Genomic DNA, 13,411 nt, shown 5'->3' with positions numbered 1-13,411 from the left:
TGCAACTCAGTATGCAGACTCTGATTCGATTCTGTTAAAACGTTAAGTCAGAACGTGTTACTCAAACTCATTCTGAGACAAAGCAAGTCCTTACAATAGCCAGCAAGGCCCTACATGATCTCCACTGCCCGGTCCATGGCCCTTCAGTACTTCTGACCTCACCTCTCACTCCCCTCCACCAGCTAACCTCCTTGATGCTCCAGTCTTGCGTCCAACTCAAGGCCTTTGTTCTACCTGTTCCTCTGCCCCGAACACTCCCACCTCCAATCAGCAAAACTCTTTCCCTCTCCCAATGCATTGCTCAAATAGACTCCCACCCTGCCACCTCGTTTTAAACTACAACCCTTCCCCCCAGCACTCACAACTTCCCTTATTCTAAGTTCTTCTGTAAGTATTTATCACTTCTAACATCCTAGGCAAACCACTTTACTACATCTACTGTTCACTGTTTATCTCCTCCCACAAGAACAGAGCTTTTTTGGTCTGTTTAGATCACTCACACATACCCAATACCTATTGTGGTATTCATCCCTCTCCTTAACTGTGCCCAGCTGAAGGGTTCTGAAAATACAGCACCAGTCTTCTGCTAGAGTGGGGAAAGGCAGTCCCCTGGCCACATGCAGCAGAGACAGGAGCCCAGGAACCCAATTTTCAAACAATTCTCCTGTTCGCAGCTCCTGCAATATGTTTGCCCTCCAAGATACTCCATGCCCTCCATGTCTGTGGCCTCCAGGGATGCGCCCTTCAATTACCTGCTTCTACCCTGTTCTGTCTTCTCTGCTCTGCTGAACCCATCAGTGCTGGTCCATCCACAGTCCAGCCTCCAAAATGCTGCTTACGTTTCTTCTACGGTTGTCACCCTCTATTCCATTACAGTCAGTTCAGCGAGAGTTCCGAGTTTTGAGAGAGAGAGGGCGCAAGTAGGGGGAGGAGCAGAGGGAGAGAGAACCCTCAAGCAGACTCCCCAGTGAGCATGGAGCCCCACACGGGGCTCGATCTCACAACCCCGAGATCATGACCTGAGCCGAAACCCAGAGTTGGATGCTTAACTGATGGAGTCACCCAGGCACCCCCAGAATACAGCTGGATTAAAAAAAGAAGGGGGAAGCCTAAAAAAAAAAAGATCTATAAGATAAATATAAATAGATAGGCAAGTAGGTAGGCAGGTGGACGGGTGGTCAGGCAGACAGACTGGACGGAGATAGACAATTCACAATAAATATAGAATGGATCATTTGTTGAGTACCAAATATGTCCTAGGCCTTACATAGGCACCCCATACCTACCATATCATTAATCCTCACACCAACTCTGTAATGTTATGCTATTTTTTATATATATATATATAAAAAAAAAGACTAAGACTAAGACTCAGAGATCTTCCATCACTGGCCTATGGTCAGAGAACCAGCTGAGACAAAGCCAAAACTGCCCAATTCCAAGTTCCATGATTTTTATTCTCTACACACAGTTAATACAGTTTAAAATGTGAAATGAATACATTCTGATCTGATTTTAACAGAATGTTAAATGGTGATAATATTTTGAATGTTTGTCCCAAAGTTCTATTACTTTTATAACTTGCAATAAACATTAAAACATACTATCCACCCAATTCAACATTCTGTCCCAAAATGGCCAGTGTCATCAGTCGATACCCTATGGTAGGAAAGAGCTGCTTTCCATCACACTAGCTTCAAAACCTTAGGGCCAATCCCCAACACAGTCTTGTTTTTCTGGAAGACCCTGCTCCACGCCGATCCTCTGCTGCACCGAGTCCATGAGCGAGCCTACACCCACCAGCCCGACAACAAAGCCCAGTTATGTCAGGGTAGAGAAGGCCTCCACCTCCAGCCGCTGGAATCTCCAGCACATGATCACGCCTTCTCCTGGGAAAAGGCAAACACTGCCTTTGGGTTCAGAAAAAGAAAATTAAAAACAGTGAGCAGCCAGACCTGGATTAGTAATAAGTGACAGCAACACAGCCAGCAATTATTAGTTTCATCTGGGCCAGAAGAAGTCTCGGTGCAGGAATTCTTGGCTGCAGCTCTGCTATTTGCTGAGAATTCTGAAAATTAAACACTGGTCCCCTCAGAGTGGAATGTGCTATGCAGATCTCAGGAGCGTGCTGGCCGTTGCAGCCAGGGGTTTATATGAGATCTAATGAAGGACTACACATCAGAATAAAGTTTTCAATTTTTCCATTTGAACTCAATAAAAAATAAATGACAGTCATGCGTTCAAAATATTCACACCCTGGAGCTGCCAAGTTAAATAATTTAGTATCTTTTTGAACAGAAAAGTATTTTCCCCCAGGACATATTTTTCAAAATGCTAAATGTTCTGTTAGCTCAGCCGTCCTTCTGCAGCCAGCGGCATACTGTTTTTGAAATTGGAGAATGATGGTCTGCCTCTCCCATAACTGGAGAAAAATTCCAGTCCCATTAGGTAGGAAGCATTCAAATCACATATCCTTACAGCTTACAAATTATGATATTCTTAATATTATACAAAATCTGAATTAGTGAAAGTATCTTCAAAAGGTGGGGAGAAAAATGTGCTTTGAAATAAAAAAAGGAAGCCTTCCATACTGCAAAATTAAGCTAGTCAACTCTTTAAATTTTGTTTCATTAAGCATGAGAAGCACTTAGTAACCAAGTAAGATTAATTGCAAAAATCAGGACGGCCTGGTTTAACGAAGACCGGGCCTGACTGAGGCAGCCCGGGATGGGCATCTATCTGCTGGCACCTAATAACCATCTCCACGTGCTGATCCTGCAAAGGTTCAGACTCATTAGTGGCTAAAATCTGCTGCTTTCTACATAGTTCTGAGTGTTGGTTACTTCTATACATATTCTTAATGAAGATGACGCAGTTTTTCACTTAGTGAGAAAATTGAAGAGTATCTTTCAGGGCTTTCAAACGTTAATCAACGTTTAAATCCATCATTTCTAACAGCTCTTACTTTCCTTGCCCTCTCAGTGTGGAAGTCAACTCTTACACTTCCTTTCCCTACTTTCCTTGTGTGAGAAGGGCCGAGGAGGACAGGACAGGGAAGCCCAGGTGAAAAGGTCCTGTGGTGACTCCTTGTCACATGCAGGAACCCCTCGGGAGCTGGTGCACACGCTCCACGGGGGAAGGGTCTGTGACAAAGAGGCAAGAACTTGTCCACTGTTTTCAAGTTCTTTGTTTGACTTTGTAGCAGCTCCCTAGTTAAGGGGAGTGGGGTGGGCAGAGCTCCCCTCTCCCCCACGTCTCTGCACACCTGCTCTCGTTGGCAGCCCCGAGGGTCGTCTGGGGGGGTCCCTGTGCCATCCAGACAAATCTCAAAATGATTTACACTGAACTGTCCCAGTTCCTCAGGACACAGACAGGACTGTTAATGCTCTGGAGCAGCCACTCTCCTAGTCCCCCAAATTTTGTTCATCGAAAGCATTTCAACATCCCCACTTATCCCTCAACGCTCAGCTTTCAAAGCACAGTCTTCTGGATAAGCAAAATATTACCCAAATACCACAAAAACAAAAAAAAAAGGAAAGCAAACAAAACAGTGAATTGGAAAATTTAGGCTGGACAACAGGATCTCTTCTGATGAACCAGAGGGAAGGCACTGAAGCTCCCGTTTCAGCAAGTGAAAGGCCCACACTAGACTGGTCGGCAGAGACTGGAGCAGAGCTGTCTCCAAGATGCAGCTCCAGGCACCAGCTTCCACAACTCAGCCCTGTCGCATCAGGGACATGGGGGCAAGAGAAACAGACCATCTGTTCCCACCGCCTTCCCGCACAGGCTGTGGCCAACACTCCTTGCGTATGAATCCACATGTTTGCATTTCCAGGGCAAATTTTCTGTTTCCATGCACAAATATTATTGGATGACTGCAGCTTCTTTTCTGAACTGCCACAAATCATGGCCTGGCACCAACTTTATTATTAAAACACAGAAAAGACATTAATCCTCAAGACTAGATGAAGGCCTCCACTTTCTCTGCCAAATAACTAATGGTAGGTGGCATTCTGAAGCAAAGATTGCCTTCTCCTTGGGCCCTATTCATCTCTTTACTGTACTTGAGGCTATTTGTGTATGAACATATGTAGGACCTATACTTACACACGTGTGTGTCTGTCTCAAGGGCAAGAACCTTCCGTGCCACGTTCACTATTACACAGCCCAAGTGAGCACCGGCGAGGCACTCAGTTATTTTTGTTAAACGTGTTAGCTAAGCCCCACACATGAAGCCAGGATTGATCACCAGTAGTATTTTAAAAGGGGGAGTAAGGGGTTTATGTTTGTTAATTTGGTTTGATTACTCCCCAGCAGAATCAAACCCTTGAAAATGGCCGTTTTATTTTTGAGGTCAGAATCATCAGTGCAGAAAGCAGCACTAATTTCAAAGGAATCTTTTTCTTCTTGCAACTCTGACACTTGGTAAGATGTGTTACTTGGGTATCTCCTCCTCCTGGAGGAGGCCTAACTTTTCCAGGCTATCATGATGAGTCATGTGAATGATGATTTTAGTCAAGAAAACAACTTTGGCTCTTTGGCCAACTAGAAAAAAATACACTAAATATACTATACTATACTGTTTTGTTACAGTTGACCTCTCTGCCTTCAAAGGCTTATGAGAAACCCCAAATGCTGTCAAACTGAATTTTTTTTCTAATGAATTTATAACTGATTCCAAATAAAATGTTCCTCCACTAGACAATTAGCTTCAAAAATATTGAATGCTTTTGTTTCCAAGTTGGAAAAAAATACAATTAAAATGAGAAATATCTACTTTGTTTTAAATGGAGATGGCCATTTGTTAGGAATATCTGAAACAGGGAAAATAACTACAGAATGCTTTTTATGTCCCTAACACCATTAAAATATTTAAAAGCAAAGCTGTTACACTCAAATATTAAAGCACACCCAAGAATGTAACAGTTAATGAATTACTGGGGAATAATTAAGTCCCTTTATACTTGTATAGTGCGGATCTCCTGTCCTCCCTGAGCGCAGAGAACAGAGTGGGGAGCACCTTCCCACGTACAGAGAGGTCCCCCGACACCTGAGAAGCAAAGGGAAAGGGGCCCAACAAGTCATCTGGGAAGGACATCTTCAACTCAGAGAACTAATGAAGTCCTCTGAAACTGGTAAAGAACTATGGAAACTTCCCTTAAATAATGCATCTTCATAAAACCTTACGTACAATGCCAGGTTCTGCAGCCCCGCTGAAGGCATACAAAGACCCGGCCAGGAGCCCCAAAAGGAAGCAAGCACAGCCACTGGGCCTGTCAAACAAAGGGACAGGAATTGGGAAATTTAAAAATATAACAAACCTTAGGGTAAAATGGGAAAAAAACAGAGTAAGAGAGAAAGAGGGAACGACAAGGGAGTTGGTGGAACTGAAAACACGTGGGAAGATGAGAACACTGAGAAGGGCGAACAGGGGTGGGCAGGGGAGGGAGGAGGGAGGGAGGTCTGCTGACACAGACGCTCACTGCACGTCTCTCCCGTATGTGCCCACTTCGATCCCACAACCAGCGCAGGACATCCATCTTGCACACGTCCCAGCTCAGGATCGGGAGGCGCAGAAAGGGGAGGTGCCCTTGCAGCTGACCCACAAGGGATGGTGGCAGGATTTCAACAGAGGCTCAGCTCTGCGCAGCGGTGCCCGCACACGCCCTGCACCCCTCTCTCCGTGTCCCTCCTCACGACGACTTTCTAACGTCAGGGGCACCAGAATACATTCTCTTTCTCAGGAGGCCCCATTCCTGAATCTCAATTGCACTCGTCAAGATCTGAAATTGTCAGGGTTTTCTTTTTTATTTTTCCGTTGTATTGTGATATAACTGACATATAACACTGTGTCATGATGTTCGTTCCAACTGAACTGGTACTTTTATTTAGACTTTTAATTTTTGGAAATTTCATAATTCCACTTGTCAAAATGCTTCATATGCATCAAGATATTATAAAAAATGTCCTAGAATCAAGACCTGTAATGGTCACTCACTAAGGTACTTTAGGTTCCGCAGTCTTTTCAAGGTACACTTTTGTCAGACTGGCCACCAGTTGCTGGTCTACTGCATCTAGTATGGTTTTGATTTAGATGGCCCTTTTTGCATGCATACTAGGTTTACAATTAACTTCATTCTTCCCAGAGTTTCAGTAATTGGTATTTTTCACACGGTTACCACACAAAAACAGAACATATGTTTCAAAGCTGGCATGCCCCTTTTACAAGTGAATGGCTAAAATCATCTTGTCATAGGTGTGCATAGAATGGACACTTGGGATTTTAAAATGCATTAATTTGATCTTAAAAAAACACACAAATTACTTATATGATTTTAGTCACAGAATTAGAAGAAGCATTCAGAGAAAATATTAGAATATCATACAGAAATTACCACCATTTTGTTAATATGTAGTGTATACACATTCACTATTTAGGATTAAACATGGACTATATGGAGTTAATGTATTTAACAGCAGAAAATATACAAAAGAAGCATTCCCAAAATATGTCTTTTTGCCTTCTTTGAGATTGGCATTATACAAGGATTTGGGGGCGGGGGAGGGGGCGGATACGTAAATACTCTGAGATATAGTTCATGGGAAGCTAGCATTAAAACAATATTTAAGGGGTGCCTGGGTGGCTCAGTCATTTGAGTATCTGACTCTTGGTTTCAGCTCAGGTCATGATCTCAGGGTCCTGGGATCGAGTCCCTCGTCAGGCTCCACACTCAGCAGGGAGTCTGCTTGAGATTCTCTCTCTCCCTCTGCCCCATCCCCGCTCGTTTGCACGGGCTCTCTCTCTCTCTCACAAATAAATCTTTTTTTAAAAAACACTATTTAAACATTCTCATCTTCCCATCCTATGTTTATGGAAATGTCTCAGTGAATGTGTGCAGTTCTGATATAAATATTTCTGTATCAGTGGAAGACAACTGAAAGCATTTTCATAGTATTTATATTTATTTGTTTATACATCTGTTACCCCAGCTGGACTGCGAGCAGCTCCAGCTAGATGTTACGACTGGTTCAGGTGCTCGATACACATTGTTACATGGAATAAGATGTAGTGTTTGCCCTCAAAAGATCCTGTAATCTAGAACACCTATAACTGTAAATAACTGAACTTCATCTAATCTTGGTTGTGTGTTTTAATATAATTTATCTGTCTATAGCAAATACAAGTTCCTGTCATTCGTAAGCATAGTACAAAAACGAGAAGTTCTAGGGGCGCCTGGGTGGCTGAGTCGTTAAGCGTCTGCCTTCGGCTCAGGTCATGATCTCAGAGTCCTGGCATCGAGCCCTGAATCGGGCTCCCTGCTTGGCGGGAAGCCTGCTTCTCCCTCTCCCACTCCCCCTGCTTGTGTTCCCTCTCTCGCTGTGTTTCTATCAAATAAATAAAATCTTTAAAAAATAAAAAAAAAATTTTTAAAAATGAGAAGTTCTGAGTTCTTATGGAAAAAAAGAGATGCCAGTACTTCTTGCTATATATACTTTTTACGTTTCTTTTGCAATTTACTCTCAATAATGTTTCAATAATAGATTCCTTTTCCACTGAGACCATAATAACAATGGGTAGTATGTGTTGACTGTAGTAGACAGCCAGCTCTAATCATTTTCTTACTGGGGTATAACTGATGTACATTACATTAGTTTCAGGTATAGAATATAATTTGATATTTGGAGAGATTGTGAAATGATCACCACAGTAAGTAAGCAACTTTCAACTATGCACTAGAGTGTTATTAACCATCACATCCCCGTGAGTAGTTTATTTTATAAGTGGAAGTTTGTTCCCTTTATCCCCTTCACCCATTTCCCCCACCCCACACCCCCTGCCTCTGGCAACCATCAACCTGTTCTCTGTATCTAGGCACTTGCTTTTTGTTTTTGTTTTTTAGATTCCACATATAAGTGAGGTCACACAGTATTTGTCTTTGTCTTATTTGATGCCCTCAAGGTCCATCCATGTTGTTGCAAATGGCAAGCTCTCATTGTTTTTTATGGCTGCGTAATATTCCAGTGTGTATATACCACATCTTCTCTAACCATTCACTACTAATCATCAGACGTGCATTTCTCACGTAATGCTTACAATCACCCTGTGAGGTGCTATCCCACTATGGGGCGTACAGTGGAAGAAAGAGATAAATGGGACATAAGAACGCAGGAAAACAACAATGTAAAGCAGGATCTGGTGGAGAATGTATCTTACCTCAGGTGGGGAAAGACAGACTAGTGAACATTAATGTTGGAATAAACGGCTATCCATTTGGACGCATCAAATAGAATTAGATCCTAAAACAACTCCAAGTAAATTTCAGGTGGATTAAAGATTCAAATGTCAAAAATAAAACAAAAGGCTTAAAGAGTACTACAAATACTTTTATGAACTTAGCTGGTGACATGAAAGTCAGAAACAAAAAGAGAGAAAGAGAAATTGATGAAATTGACTATTTTCAAGTTTAAAATTCTACCTGACCCCTTCCTTCCTTCAGTTTTTTCCACCCAATGGAGTAACTGGGACAAGATTCACTCCTTTCCCTTCCTCCCTCTCCCTTCCCACACCTTTTCCTGTCACCTGGGCAGGGCATGGCTGCTGGGAAAGGGGAGCCAACAAGTACTGGAGCAAAAATCTGGCTAATTATAGCCAGAAGAGTTGTACATATAAGGGGATTGAGCAAGTAAGTAAAATCCTGAGGTTAGTGGGAGGCAGGTCGCATGAAGAGAAGAAAGCCCTATGACACTGGAATACAACAGAGGGTATTTATAAGATGAACAGATGCAGAAACACATACAAATACATATGCCCTGCGTAGACACCTGTGTGTGTACACACATATGCACATTCATATATGATTTCTAAAGTCAGTCCACTGACAGGACCTAAAAGCAATGGGGCCTTGGCAGCATGAGCACACTGAGTGTCTAGATCTTTGCTTCAAACACCATTCTCCACGAGGAAGAACCAGAGCTCCTGGGAGAAATGATCGGGTATAGGGCTCGGGCAGGGAAAGGACAAGATGAGGCCAGAACATCTCTTTAGAGGGGGCTGTACAGATGTGCCAAATACCTAAAACTGTACACTTAAAATGGGTACATTTTATTTTATTTTTTTTTTAAAGATTTTATTTATTTATTCATGAGAGACAGAGAGAGAGAGAAAGACAGAGGCAGAGGGAGAAGCAGGCTCCCCGCAGAGCAGGGAGCCTGATGCGGGACTCGATCCCGGGACTCCAGGATCATGACCTGAGCCGAAGGCAGTCACTTAACCGACTGAGCCACCCAGGCGCCCAAAATGGGTACATTTTATTACACACAAATTATATCTCAATAAAGTTAATTTTACTTTTTTAATTTTTTAAAAAGATTTCATTTATTTATTTGAGAGGGTACACATGAGCAGGGGCAGGGGGGTGGCAGAGGGAGAGGGAGAAGCAGGCTTCCTGCTGAGCAGGGAGCCCGATGTGGGGCTCGATCCCAGGACCCTGATATCATGATCTGAGCTGAAGGCAGATGCTTCACTGACTGAGCCACCCAGGTGCCCCAATAAAGTTAATTTTATTAGAAACTAGATTGAGAGACTACAAAATGTTCATTTTACACTGGTTACCAAGGTTACACATGTTTCTGAATTCCCTGGCCCCCTCAAGCTATTCAGGGTAAAAATATTTGATGTTCTGCAAAACATATTTTAGTAGTACAAAGTTCAGGTACGTATCATTGGTTCTCCTTCATGAGAATCATTCTGCTTCCACATTTTTAAAAATTACTTTTAAAATGTTTAAACAAGGGGCACCTGGGTGGCTCAGTTGGTTAAGCATCTGACTCTTGATTTTGACTCAGGTTATGATCAGGGTTGTGAGATCGGGCCCCATATTGGGCTCCCCACTGGGCATGGAGCCTGCTTGAGGATTTTCTCTCTCCCTCTCCCTCTGCTCCCCCCCACAAAAAAGAAATGTTTAAAAAGATTTATCCACACAGATAGTACAATTACAGTGTTGTTCACAAAATCCAAGAATGGAAACAGCTTAAAGGTCAACCAAAGAGGACTGAGCACATGCCCCATTGTCCAATGGACTAGTAAGCAGCTCTGTGTGCACAGGTATCTACAGTCTAAAGCCTCACAGAAGCCAGCATTATCTGTTCAAAAACCTAAAGCAGATACCACGCTCTTGACAAATCAGGCACATAAACAAGCCTTCTAAGGGCCTCTCATCACTCTTAAAATGAAACCCAAACCCTCTGCCTTGGCCCTACCTGGCCTAGCCCCTGCCTGCCCGACCCCTCCACGCCCCCATCCATACCAATTTCTTTAGCTTCCTGGAGCCTCCTTCTGCTCATCTTCCCTTGGCTGGGCCCTTCTTGTCAATTAGGTCTCCATTTAAAAATTACTACTTCCAAGACCATCCCTAAGCACCTAGGTCAGTCATGTTTTACCACAAAATAACCCTATTTTAATACTCATTCATCCTCTCCGCGTGTGTTTATCTCCCCTACTTGAATGTGAGCTCCATGAGAGTAGAGATCTTGTCTGTTTTGTTCGCTGCTGTATTCCCAGGATGTGTGCCAGCCAGGCACTTATTAATACTCACCTGCCGAATGAATGACCTCCAAATGTGTTGTCAAATAAGGGAGAGGGCACAGGACACTGTTTGTGGTGTAAATAAAATATATGCACATATCACAGACGTGTTTGTATCTGCATAAAATCTCAGGAAGGATACTGAAAGAACTGGTGTCAGCTGTCACTTGTAAGGACAGGGCAAGGCTAGAGGGACTAATACCTTTACCCCTTTTGAATTTTTTTACAACACGCATACAGTATCTATCTTATAAAGTAATCTGAGATAGATAGAAGCTGTTACCCATCAAATGCAGTGATATTCATCATAACTGGAAAATGAACTTCAGAGAGCATGTCATCTTACAGCTTTACAGAGCCCCCCCGCACCTCTGAATGAAAAGTGTCAGCAGCCGACACAGTCCTTACACTCTCCTGTCATCGTATGTACTTGTTAACCACACTTACTCATCATCATAAAGATGACATTTTGATTTTGTTTACATCATTGAAAATGCGTTCCAAACAAATCTACTACCTTCCATCTTCTTCCTAATGAACACCCACAGCTTTTATTCTCCATGTAAATCATACTGGCGAGCACAGGTTAAAAAAAAAAAAAAAAAAAACAGACGGCAACACATGCCCAAAACAACAGGTTCAAGAAATAATAAAAAATTACAGAAGTCTCACTAGGACGATTATAAAAATTACTACAACCTATTTGGAGTTAATGACATTTTATTCTATATGAGCAACATTCTACAATGTGGATCTGGACCAAAATAATATAAACCAAAACAAATCAAAACCCAGTTATGAAACTAAACACTTAAAAATTTTATTTTTAACTGAATTTTTTCAAAATTAAAAATTAAAACTGGTAGAAAACCAACATTTAAAATATATTTTCAAAGTATCCTACAAGTTAAACCTGATAAATTTACATTTTACTTAGATAAAAATAGCAGATATTCAATAAAGAACATTGACCAGTTGCTGAGTATTCAGTTTCACTGTAAATTATTCTGAATATTAAAAGCATGTCAAGTGATTCATACATTTCCAAATACTATACCTCAAAACATACTTCTACTCCAAAATCTGCATCTTATGGAGGGGGAAAAAAGTAAAGAGTAAGGCTTCAAAATTATCTCTCGATAGCACAATCATTAAACTATCTGGCTGAGGTCCAGATAAAGCCAAAATACACAAACATGCACACAAAAACAAATCAACTCAGAGTCACAATAAAAATAATTCAAAACAACCTAAACATATTGTTCAAATAACCAGAACTCAAGAACTGTTAAATGTTCACTGTGCTAATGTGTATAACATTGCAGATCTACATAATGTTTCAAAAACACTAGCTGAAAACACATCTAATAGTTATGTAATTTTAAGTCTTTTATCTTACATTGAGAAATTACACAAATTCAAACAACTTTAAATAAAAAATACTCTGGGATTTAAAAAAAAAAAAGAGTCCTTTCAAAGAAGAGTGTGTGGTTAAAAGTCAAAACACACACATAAACCACTAGATGGTATTTACTATGAATCAAATCATTCTGTCTTCCATTTCTGTTTTTGCTTTAGGATGACAAATGGAGTACAAAATCGATCTTGAATGCACACAGAACATTAGTAACCCACTTCTGCCTTTCTTCGACAGTTACCACAAGCAAATTAAGTTAGGTTTGAGTATTCAAGAAATATCCTCTTTGCCAAACGCTTTTGCTTGGCCAAATACAAACAGGTATCTGAATTGCGATTTTACCTTTTTAATCACTAGATTACAAAAAAAGTATTATTTTAATCTTAATAGATAAATGATTGACAGTTTTCTTGAAATGTACAGTCAGAAAGCTGAAGTAACCCATTTTTAGTCAGCTCAACGAGCTATAAAACCCTAAATGGGGAGGCTGAAGCTTTCACTGTTGATCAGTGAGCAACTCTCATCCTTTATATTCAAAAGACCTCTTTCACAGCCTACAACTAAAATAAAGCAATTGTTGGACACCCTGGGGAGTTATTCCAAACTCTGCTTCACAGTATCTTAAACTACTCACTGAGAAACACTGTTATCAATACAAACCCCGCGGTAATTGTTCCATTCTGCTTCCACATGGCACAGCCGCATGATGTCTTTTCTGCATTCGGAAAAACTCGAATTCTTACTTAGAAACAGCTTTGAACCTTGGCTCATGGCCTGTTTGTAATTGATACTACAGCTTAAATACCTTTCCAGCAAAGTTACACTAACTTCAAAATACTCTGGGATCAACCATTAAAATGTTTTTGTTTCGGTTACAACACTAATGAGCACCAAATGTTAGAATTTGTTTTAACGACCTAATACTTCAAGGATTTTCTTAAAAGGAAAAGCTAGATCAGCTATCCATTATATAACGAAAGGCAGATTAGTCAGTGCTGATACAGATAATGCTTGAAGATTTAATACTTAGAGTGCAGAATCAAAGATATAAAAGTTAAATTCAGAAAGCCTGCTCAGTCAGCCATCACAGTTTTTCCCTGTGAAAATACCAAACTTCTGCTCATGGAAGCCTCCTTCCCTTCATGCTTTGCATTAGCCACTCAACCCTCACCCTGATGTCCCCATTCCTATCAAAGGAGTGACACTACCAGGCTTTACTATACTTCCTCGTAGTACAAAGGAATATAAAGTACCGAAGAATCAAAAAGCAATTAAAGGAAATCTCAGCATATCAAGTTTATTAAAGCCTGGTAAGAACCACTGATTTGACAAGATTTTAGAAACAAATGTGTAAATGCTATTTTAAAAATACAAAAACAAAGAGGAAGGAACGGACCATTTCGGATATA

At 41.2% G+C, this 13,411-nt stretch overlaps 1 protein-coding gene across 8 annotated transcripts in view; it reads right to left on the bottom strand.

Annotated features, from left to right (window-relative positions):
* The window catches only part of DISP1 (dispatched RND transporter family member 1), a 179,763-nt gene that overhangs the window by 125,383 nt on the left and 40,969 nt on the right, over positions 1-13,411 (bottom strand). Inside the window, exon 1 of one of the 8 annotated variants that reach the window (XM_081822993.1) lies at positions 5,188-5,206. The exons of the other annotated variants lie outside the window; for them this stretch is intronic. The gene's annotated coding sequence lies outside the window, so the exon portion shown is untranslated. Of the gene's footprint in view, positions 1-5,187; positions 5,207-13,411 lie in introns of those variants that run through there. 8 annotated transcript variants of the gene reach the window in all.

This window comes from Leptonychotes weddellii, chromosome 6 (assembly GCF_054177405.1).
Source record: "Leptonychotes weddellii isolate Sample4059 chromosome 6, ASM5417740v2, whole genome shotgun sequence".
NCBI classification, from domain to species: Eukaryota; Metazoa; Chordata; class Mammalia; order Carnivora; family Phocidae; genus Leptonychotes; species Leptonychotes weddellii.
The sequence above is the reverse complement of the archived record's forward strand: the minus strand, read 5'-3'. Positions and strand labels throughout refer to the sequence as shown.